The sequence below is a fragment of the Heterocephalus glaber genome, unplaced genomic scaffold (assembly GCF_053883595.1).
Source record: "Heterocephalus glaber isolate CG9 unplaced genomic scaffold, H.glaber_assembly_v1.0 deba00001442, whole genome shotgun sequence".
Taxonomy (NCBI): Eukaryota; Metazoa; Chordata; class Mammalia; order Rodentia; family Bathyergidae; genus Heterocephalus; species Heterocephalus glaber.
In genome coordinates this window covers 40,071,793-40,078,499 of record NW_028258296.1, presented here as the reverse complement: position 1 = coordinate 40,078,499, position 6,707 = coordinate 40,071,793, and the positions used below count along the sequence as shown (strand labels likewise).

Below are 6,707 nucleotides of genomic sequence, written 5' to 3'. Positions count from 1 at the left end.
TAACTTCAAATTTTTCATTCTTAATTGCATGGATTTGAGCTGTATGTTTCCTTTTTTAATAAGGTTGGGTGAAGGTTTATCAATTTTATTTATTCTTTCAAAAAACCAACTCTTTGATTCCTTGATTTTTTGTATCATTCTATTATTTTCCATTGCATTGATTTCTGCCCTGATCTTTATAATTTCCTCTCTTTTATGATTTTGTCATGCTCTTCTTTTTCTAGGAGCTTAAGGTTCAGAATCAGGTTGTTTATTTGAGCTCTCTCTGTTTTCCTAATATAGGCATTCACAGCTGTGAATTTCCCTTGTAGAATGGCTTTCATTGTGTCCCATGGATTCCTGTATGTTTTACTGGCATTATCATTTAGTTTTAGAAACCAATTCCTTCTTTAATTTCCTCTGTCACCCATTTGTTGTTCAGGGTAGTGTTATTCAATTTCCATGTGTTTGTATGGGTCTTGCATTTTCTTGTGCTATTGATCTCCAATTTTATTCCACTATGGTCTGATAATATACAGGGGATAACTTCAATTCTTTTACATTTACTTAAACATGTCCCATGAGGTAGCATGTGGTCTATTTTGGAGAATGATCCATGTGCAACCAAAAAGAATGTATATTCTGATTTTGTGGGGTGGAACACCTGTAAACATTTATTAAGTCCATTTGTTCAATAGCTTGGTTCAGTTCTAGAATTTTGTTGTTGATTTTTTGTCTAGATGATCTGTCTATTTGTGATAGTGGGGTATTGATGTCCCCCACTACAATTGTATATGTGCTTCTTTGGTTTTTCATGCCCATTAATATTTGTTTCATATAGTTGGGAGTATTTGAATTTGGTGCATATATATTTATAATTGTCACCTATTCCTCTTGGATTGTTCCCTTCACAAGGATGTAGTGATCACCTTTCTCTCTTAATTAGTTTTGGTTTGAAATCTACTCTGTCTGCAAATAGGATTGCTACCTCTGCTTTTTTTCCAGGTTCCTGTTGTGTACAGAACGTTTTTCATCCTTTTACTTTCAGTCTGTGAATTTCTTTTTGAGTTAGGTGTGTTTCTTTTATATAGTATATTGTTGGATTTTACATCTTAATCCATTCTGTCAGTCTATTTCTTTTGATTGGTGAATTGAGGCCATTAACATTGAGAGTAATAATTGATAGATATTGACTCATCCTTGTCATAAAGTTTTATTATTGTTGGCTCTTTTATTTTTTATTTTTCCCCCTTTCCCTTTAATTTCTTGCCTTGCCTGGTGGCTTCCCTCTGTTGGTCCTCAGGAAGTTGTGACCTTTGCTGTATTTTTCTAGGATATTGTTTAGCATTATCTCGAGTGGTGGTTCAGTGTTCACAAAGTTTCTCAGGTGTTCTTTGTCATGGAAGTATCTAATTTCCCCATCAATTTTGAAAGATAATTTTGCAGGAAATAACAGGCTAGGTTGGAAGTTATTTTCTTTTAGGGCTTGAAATACTTCACTCCAGGCTCTTCTTGACTTGAGGGTTTGTGTTGAGAAGTCTTCTGTGATTCTGTTGGGCTATCCTTTGTAGGTGATTTGTTTCTTTTCTCTAACTGCTTATAGGATTTTGTTCTTTTGTTGGGTTTCTGGAATCTTGACAATTATATGTCTAGGTGTAGATTTTTTTTGATCTTGGCCAGTTGGAGTTCTATATTCCTCATTTATCTGTATGTCCAATTCTCTACCTCTGTCTGGGAAGTTTTCTACTATTACTTCTATGAACAGTTTTTTATGTCAATTGTAGTTTCTTCTGCTTTTCTGTGGACTCCTATCAGTCTTATGTTATTCTTCTCTTCATCATCTAGCAGCTACTGGATTTATTTCTCGTGGTTCCATACTATTTTTCAGAAATCTGTTTTCATGGTCATTACCACAATCCTGTCTTCTTCTTTTTTTTTTAAACACAACGTCATGCTTTATCTTAAAAAGTAGGGGATCCTGCGGTTAAGTACACAAAGCACCTAAGTCCTTCGGGTAGTTTAGTGTCAGTCTACAGAGTAGTTTTGGCTGCCGTACCACAGCTTGGCCTCCAGGTCTCCCTCTGGCACCCTGAAAGGCTCCAGGAGGCAGTGAGGGGCACTGTCCTTTCCCATCACAGTTGTGGAGTGGCCACGGGGGAAACAATGACAATGATGGAAAATGACGAGGATGCATGATGGCCAAACAGTATCCAAGGGCTATGTACAGGGGCTACACTAGGCAGTCAGTTCATGAACGCTACTTCTGGGATCTTATCCTTGGCCTTGAGATGAGTGAAGGCCTGGGCAGACCTGATGTAGTCCCAGTTGTTTTCCTGCAGGCACTTCTGGGACCACTCAAGTTTCATGCTAGACTGAGTAGAGAATGTTTGCAACGTTTCCTGCTGTTCTGGAGAGAGGGTGGGCACCGGGCTGGAGGATGGCATGGGTGCAGGTATGGTGAAGGCACTTTGAATTTCTTCAGGGCTGGTATTCTGCACAAACAGCTCATCATTTACAATACAAAGCCCTGAATTGCTGGCAGAAACAGCAATGAATATCCTGGTAAAGGCTTGCAAAGAATCTCAAGACTTTCCATCCACTTTGAAGACTCCATTGACAGAAAAACACATCAGGGTGCTTGCCTGGGCACTTATGTCTACTACAAAGGAATTGATGTCATGTTGAGATTTGGGCAACTCACTGAGAAAGGCAACAATGTTTAGCAGTGTGTGCTTCAGTAGCCAGAACTGCAAGGTAGGATCTTTAAGCTTCTTTACATTTCTGCTGTCCTTGAAGTACTCAGACAAGTTGCTCTGGGCAGGGTTCTGAGGCATGAAAGGAATGTTCAGCAAACAGCAGGCCCCATCATGGTAGGCATCCAGGAGCTCTTGCCAGTCCCCAGAGTCATAAATTGCATAGTACTGCTGTAGGAAGTGCAGGACCAGACTCTTCAGGTTCTCTGTTCCAAAATAGCTTCCCTTGCATGACGGTAACACTGTGGGGGCTTCCACATCAAAGGCAATTCACGGGGGTAACTCATGGTCATCCAGGTGTAGTAACTTGGGAAATCATTCACAAATAGTGCTGATGTAGGTGGATTGGTCCTGGAAGGTGTCAAATAGGGTGTTGCCACCAAGCCATAGCTCTTCTAGTTTCAGCCCTTTTATCTTATCCAACTCCCACTCAGATTTTAATTCGTTTCCAGAAAAGTTGAGGGTCTTCAGGTTGGACACCTTGTGCACAATGCTGGACATTTTGTCCAGTTTGTGCAGCCTATTGCTGCTCAAGTTCAAGGACAACAGCTCAGGGATGTTCTCCTCAATGATTTTCAGGGTTGCCTCCATACAGCTTCAATGATTCAGAACAACATCAATGTTTTGGGCCACCAAATCTGGGTCTGAATGGAGCCCCTTGAGGTAGAGTGCCTGCTGGGAGCCATCGTATCATTTGCTCATGACCAGCTTTAGATGCTCTACTTGCTCTGGCTTCAGTTCATTCTGTACAGTGTGAGGTGTGGCAGAAGAGTTAATGATGATAGAGATCTTCTGGTTGTTTCGGTCCACAGTCTTGCAGTTCATAGCCTTTAATGCAGAGGCAGTGCTGGCATCCTCCACAAAAAACTGGGCCCGTGTGTTCTCATAGTGAAACTCCACAGGGGTGAAAGGGATGCTGCACTTGCTCTGAATCATGCCCAGGAGCCATGACTTCTCATATTTTTTGCCAAAAGGGATTGAAATCTTAAACCAGTTCTTGGAGGTCCCATCCTGGCTAGTACCAGCCCCTCCTCTCTCTGGAAGAGCTCTGTCCCTCTGCACAGTAACATGAATTCGATCTCGATCACGCCATGCATCACCTGCTGGTTAGCTCGAGAGGTATAGGGGTTGTATCATACTCTGGGACCATCCAGGGTTTCACTCATAGCCACATCTACATCATCTTCTTCAAGCTGGGAAGACCGAACACCTCTTCCAGACTGACGATTCCTGTCACCATACTTCCACCGGAAAGGACCCTGGCCTTTCTTTCTTCTTTGAGGGAAGCTAGCATGGTCATCGTGCTCATTGTATGACTTTCCCTGGTCTGCCATGGCAGCATGAAATGCAGCCAGGCTCGTTTTTGGTGGCTCCTCAATTGCCCACAATCCTGTCTTCTATATCTGATATTCTATCTTCACATTCCCTTAATCTGCTGTGAATACTTTCAGTGGAGTTGTTAATCTCCTGGATATCTGTATGAATTTGAGTCATGGATTCCCTTTCTTTCTTATGTTAGGTGATCATGGTTTCCATTTCTCTCTTATGCTGGGCATTCATGGTTTCCAGCACTTTTCTAAGCTCATCTATTTTTTTATCTGCTTGTGTTCTAGAGCCTCTAATCATGTCTTTCACTCTGCTCACCATCTCTGTAGTTATCTGGGAAAATATTTCTGTTTTAAATTTTTCTAGAGCCTCATTCATCTGTTTTGTTACTTCCTGTGCTATCAGTTCAGGGTGTCCTGGTGTTTGATTATCAGACTTTTCCACCTTGTGTCCTCCAGAGTTTGGCTTTGGTGAAGTGGAAGCCTGAGTTTGTGCCTTGTTTAAATGTCTTCTCATTTTTGTTTTTGGTGCTTTCCCTGGTTTAATTCCTGGGTTGATACTTTGAAATTGGTTATTGTACATATCTTTGTTGCTTGTATTTAGAATCCTTATGGAATGATTGCTTCTCAGAGGTGTCTTCCAGATGTAGCTGGTCTTTAGGTTTTGAGTCACTAATTACTCTTAGGCTATCTCATTTTCATTATACCAGGAAGGGGGTGGAGGATGTTCACTAGGGGTGGGGCACAGGGATGTATTGGGGCACCACGTGGCTGAGGTCTTCACTATCCATCAGCTGGTCCAGTTATGGGTTTTAAAAAGACATTATGTTTAATATCTGTATCATTATCCTTTTTCAAAATAATGTTTTTGAAACCTGTTACAGATTTAGAGTTCTAATAATTTGTAACATATTAAACACTTGCTTTGTGTTTAGGCAAAAGGAACACATTAACCAAAAGTTGCTAATTAGAAGTAATAGTCACTAACATAAGAGTAATGGCACTAAGACAATCACTTGAAAAATAAGGAAAATTGAGAGAAGTGAGTATAAATAAAATGTTAGTCATACAGAAAAGTTTTTAATATCCCTGTAGAGAATAAGTAGTTCAACTCAGTTGCAGTATGTAACTCTGAATCATTCAAATTCTGATACTACATTCTGACAATATTTGCTTTATAAAAAATACAAATGTAGGAAACTAAGTTCTACAAAAATACTCAAATGTCTCTATATAATATGATTTTTTCCCATATAGGGAAATGTAAAGCATTCTTCAATATTTTCACAGACATTGATGGGAAATTATTTCACTTATATGTATTCTGTACATAAAATGTGATCTGAAGCTACATTTCTTACAAAATTTATATGAAATAAGATTTGTAAAAGGTGTATGTAGGGAACTATTATTATTATTACCAGTTCAATACATACAGGGGAATTATGTGCCAAGTAATTTATGTTTATCATTAATAAGTGGGTTATCATTGTGCCATAATTTTTAAATAGTGAAATGAGATTAAGAAGGCCTTTGCATTTCTACTAAACAAATGAATCTGGGGTAATATTAAAGTACGTACTTGTATTTTATGCCACATTTATTCACTTAAATCTACCTTAAAATTACAGTGCTAATGTTGATAATTATCCTGGTAATTTACAGTCCTGGAGAGCTATTCCTTTTCATTCATTACTAATGAAAGTATATATCTTGAGTTAGAGATTCTAAAATCTATCACACTACATTATTAAACATTTATTTTCCTCACACTTTTAAAAATCCTTTGCAGTTTTCTTCCTAGGAATTATTTTATACCAATTCCAACTACAGAGTCTCCGTATGTGCTGCAAACTAGTTTACATGAAATTTTTAAACATATGAGCAGGTGTATTATCTGATTAAGGCTAAGTTTAAACCAAAGGCAAATGAACATATTCTCTCCAGTGGGGTAGCTGGAAAAATGTAATCTGGGATGTCACTGGTGGTAATATTTTTAGTTCCGTTTACAAATGCAGCTTAATAGAAATTAAAACATGGGAGTAATAGAAAGGATAAAATAAGGAGGAGTCCTATTAATTTCATTTGAAGATAATCTCTTATCCTGTTCTCACAGTTGGTTATGTGTGCTAATTTTTTTAAAATTTATTTTGTTTTATTGTTTTTGCTCTAAGAGACCTACAGTTTTGATTATCCTGTAAAATTGTTCTACTTTTTATGAATTCATGTCACATGTAAGTTGGAACAAAAATCTCAATGTCTCTTTCTTTCACTTGCAAAGTTATTGTAATAGTTGTATCAAGAAAGTGGTCTTGGTTTTAAGATCCATAAGACCTGACACAAACTGAAATAATTTGGGATCTTATTAAATCACTGAAAATTCCAGTGGAGGGCTGGCTCTAAGTGAAAATCTAACAACTTAATAATTTCATTTACACTCCATTTTCTCCTTATTTCTTCTCTGCTGTTTGTAGGATCAACTTCAAACAAAATGTTGTAATTGCTGCAGTATCATCCTTTTATTCATATACAGCTTTAAATACACTGGAAAACCCCTGGAAGTATCTCTGATTAGAATGGCTTAGCTCAGGATACATAAAGTTTGGTTCACATACCTGGACAAGTCCATAACTCTTTGTTATAAGACTAT

The 6,707-nt window shown here is 38.1% G+C and overlaps 1 pseudogene; it reads right to left on the bottom strand.

Moving 5' to 3' along the window:
• Positions 1-2,222: 2,222 nt before the first annotated feature.
• Positions 2,223-4,110, bottom strand: LOC101705304 (nuclear RNA export factor 1 pseudogene; annotated as a pseudogene).
• Positions 4,111-6,707: the final 2,597 nt, after the last annotated feature.